Source organism: Populus euphratica, unplaced genomic scaffold, assembly GCF_000495115.2.
Source record: "Populus euphratica unplaced genomic scaffold, PopEup_1.0 scaffold39.1, whole genome shotgun sequence".
Classification (NCBI taxonomy): Eukaryota; Viridiplantae; Streptophyta; class Magnoliopsida; order Malpighiales; family Salicaceae; genus Populus; species Populus euphratica.
Window position 1 is genome coordinate 62,295 of NW_011499897.1, and position 4,587 is coordinate 66,881.

A 4,587-nucleotide genomic window follows, 5' to 3' on the forward strand; every position below is an offset into this window, starting at 1 on the left:
TTGCGGTGGTGGAAAGCGATGATTTTCTTATCGTTTCTCTTATATATGTAGTAGTTACTGCACTTGAAAGATATTTTGCTGGTCTTGGAGGCCAAATTCCTTTAATAGATTTTGCTGAGGATCTTGGGTTGAAGCGCTATTTTATTTTCTTGAATGGAAGGCATTGTTGGTCAAAGCTTGATTTTTTAGCCATTATGTGCTTTGCAAGTTTTCTTAAATCTTATCAGAAGTATCATGGATCTCTCTCTTTGACAGAGGACCCATGTTGAATGAAATCCTCATCTAGTCGGAGTTTTTATTTCTTTGTTAATCCAATTCATGGTATTCGCTATGTGCTCAAGGATGGAAAGTGGATGGTCAATTATCATTACACTTTTTTCTTGTTTCTTTTCCTGTCTTGCTAAAGGTATCACCTATCAGTTTTAGATGCCGAGGCAACTCAAATGGAGTTATATTAGGTGCCACAAGCAGTCGGAGAGAAAAGAGGGCATTACTCGAGAACTAGAACCCATCTATTTCTATTGAACTATTGCCTGGGATCTTCTTGTTTCTTTTCCTGTCTTGCTTAGGTATCACTTCTTCTGTCCTTGTTTCTTCACCTCAAAACTCTCTTCCATGGCTTTCTCATACAAGCCTGCTGTAGTTGGATGAAGCTGTATAACAGCTGCCATCAAAAGGGTCCAACTACTAGAGATTTTTTGCAGCCTGTGAGATGTTATCAAATCCCTCGAAGCCTGTGAGGAGCCTATCAAATCCCTAGCTTCTTCTAAAAGATCTGCACGGCGGCGAAGATCAACTAAACAACCACAATGTTGCACCATGTCATTTTCTTCACTAACAAGTTGAAAAAAACCTTTTTCGTTCATCAACAAGCCCCAAATGGCGACATGTGCTCAATAAACCGAGAGATTTTATGGCATCTGGTAGAATATTTGACCTCAACATGTCTGAAAAAATAACGAAAGCCTCTTGGCCATGACCATGAGCAGCAAGATTACGAGTCATTGAGTTCTATGCCCCAACTTCTCTCTTCCATGCTTTGGAAGATGGACAAGGTATTTGGAATTCTTTGAATTTAATTTAATTCAGAAGGTTTAATTAATTTTTGTGTTTGGAATTTTTTTTGAGGATATAAATTTGAATTTTAAATGAAATTTGATTTTTAAAAGATACGTAAAAGCAACATTTTAAAAATACCTTAACAACAAACCCTATTTTTTATATATAAAAAAAACAAAATCTTTTTCCTTCTCTTCTTCTCACCGTGATCTTGATACTGAGCTGCTAGTGGCGAATCTTCTGGTGTTACCTGGCAAGGGTCAGCCACTTGTTTTTCATGACACCACTCTTGCTCCGAAAATGCTTATCATATTTTGTTGGTGATTAACTATTTATAAAAGATTAAAAAATAATATAAATAATATATTAAAAATTTATTTAACAATTTAAACTATTGTGCTAAATTAATTATTTAATATGTTATTAAAATTTTCTTAAAAAGCTTTCACTTAAAAAAAATAAAAATAAAAATAAATTATATTTTAAAATTTTATTTAATAATTTAAATTATATGTTTGAACCCGTTTTCTGAGCTGTATAGTCTTATCACCTTGTCCTTTTCCTGTCAATAACTTTGAAGCATCTAGATAAGATGAGATGAGAAGATATAGATTGATTTTTGAACTCCAGTATGTATTATTGCTGAAACTGTTGGTTTGCTTGCAATTATTGCTTATATATTGTTCTTCCTCCAAAGGAAATGTTTACATCATGTTTGTCTTTCCCGGCTGAGATTAAAGGCGCATGATTGGAAATCGGGAACTCGAAGTGTACAGGGTCATACTTGATGAAGGAGAAGGCTTGGCTGTGCCAAGAATCAAAATTGAGGATCAAGTTTGGAAGATGTTAATGGGTTGGGAGCAATGAACATTTCTGGATATCCTTCCATACATGGCAATGATCTATTGTGCAGTATACTTCTCCGGCTAATGACTTGTATGCACTGTAAATCATGGGCTATATATCATTGAAAGTTTGAGCTGTTACACATCAATATTTGCAGCTCCTGTAACTCTAACTAAACAATGAGAACTTGGTGGCATGAGATAAGAAGAGTGAAGCTGGCATGGTATTAAACTCTTGAAATTATCGCAGACAAACATATGGAGCCATGGCGCCATTGCCAATTTGGCATGAATGGAGCGTTTCTGATGGTGGATGCTTGCTTCGGCTCATCACTAGCTTTTTCCGACCGATGTTTATGGATGCACTCAAGAGCTCTTTTAGCAGAGTATTTATTTTTGCAGTTTCCTCCTAGCCCAACAAAGTGATTCTTGCCTCTCCAAGGTGCTTGCTGATCCATAGCACATCCGTCTATTGTGCTACTGCAGAAAAAGCTTGTGTTAACCTTATCTATCTCCTTGGAGGAATTGATCTTAGAACACTCAATTCTTGAATTAAAAGGTAAAATAATTAAGATTTCTACATGCATATTTCAAATGGTATGATTAAATTAAATTTTATGATTTAATGTTTTATTTTAAAAAAATTGTAATAATTTATCAATTAGATTTAAGTTTACTTGGAATTTAATTTCACAAAGTGTAAAAGAGACCTCTCAATATTTCCACACTTGGCAAACAGATCAACCAATGCAGTACCCAGAGCAACATCAACATCGATCCCATTTTTCTCCATGTGAGCTTGCATCCATTAACCTCGCTCCAACGGCCCTAGATAAGAACAAGCCATAATAAGCACCCGTAGGTAGATTTAATTGTTTTTTTAAATATTTTTTAAAAAAATATTAAAAAAATAATTTTTTATATTTTAAGATTTATTTTTAACATCATTATTTTTTAAAATTTATTAAAACGATAAAAAAATATTTTTAAAAAAATTTCAAATTCTTGTCAATTTTTTTTTATTTTAAAATTTATTTGTGATATAATTATTTTTAAAATTTATTAAAATAGTAAAAAAATTTATATTCTTGTCAAATAACTTTTTGAGCCGTGTTTCTAAACTTAGTAAAGGTCTATTTGTTTCTGCGTTACAAAAGCTTTTTGAAAAAAATTAAATTTTTTTTATTTTTTTATTAATTTTAAATTAATATGTTTTTAGTGTTTTCAAATAATTTTGATGTGTTGATATCAAAAATAATTTTTAAAAAATAAAAAAAATATTAACATATAAAGTTCAATAAAAACTTCAAAGATAAAATTAAAAAAAAAATAAAACAAAACAAACAGGGCAAAAAACATATATTCCTGATTTAAAAAAAGTCAATTACTCACAGACCCACCGATCACGGTACATTCCAAGCAACCGAATACTTGCCTTCCACTTGATCAAACAATGCCCTAGTTAGCCTGCAGAAACAAACCCATCATTCAAACAATTGCATTCAACCAACCCACTAATAATTGAATTCCACGAACCACATCATATTATAAAACCAACCAACCAACCAACCCACTAATCTATTTTACAGAACACTTGACGAGCATAGCTGATTAACCCACAAGCCGAGTACACACTAATCAAACTATTTAGCACAAAAAGATTTTCACTCAGCCCATGAACTTTTTTACGCTCTGCAATTGTTCTAACCTGAGACTGAGAGCATGTCTTGACAGAAAGATTCATCTTGACATGCTAGTCAAGAGAACGATACAAAAGAAGAAGACAAATCTCCCAGCAAGATCCAAAAATATGTCATAACAAGCCACAATGGAATTGCGCAACGTGTTCAGCAAAACTACCTCAAGCAGCATCATAAACAGAAAGAAAGAGGAGATTAGAAGATGATCCCTGCTTGTTTACCATTCCTATTTGTGTTTTTCTCCTTGTCGTGACTAATTAACCACAAGACAAATTCCCCATTTGACTCGCTACAGGAAAACTTTCCACTTTGACTAGGCTCTCGAGTTTTGGGGCCATGTCCCTGTCTGAAATGACGTTTAAGAGACTCGTTGCCAGATGGCAGGTACAAAGTGAGTAGCTTCTAAGCAACAGTTAGCAGCCGGACCCGACAACCAAAACTGCCCCATAACTGCCAGCTCCCCCGTGGTTCAAACTCGGTTTGCACACGCCTTCTGATAAGGTTTTTGGAACTGTGATGAATGCTGATTTTTATAGTGATTTTTACTTCAAAATAATTCAATTTTTATTATTGTTTTTTAAAATTCATTTTCTGATATTAAAATGATTAAAAAATACAAAAAAATAATTAATTTAAATAAAAATTTCAAGATTATTGAAAAACACAACTGTAACACGGTACTAAAGACGCTCCCTTTTCTAGTTATCGCGTCAGGATTAGCAAACTCTCCACGAATCCGACACCGAAGCAATTCAAGATTATTGAAAAACACAACCGTAACACGGTACTAAAGACCCTCCCTTTTCTAGTTATCGCGTCAGGATTCGCAAACTCTCCACGAATCCGACACCGAAGCTCGAGCACAATAAATCACCCAAACGCGTCGCCACTTTTTCCCAGGAAATTGTCCTAAGTTCTCCAACTCAGGAACTTCCATGACTAGAACGGAATTTTGCGCTTACACATTTATTTACATTAGAAAA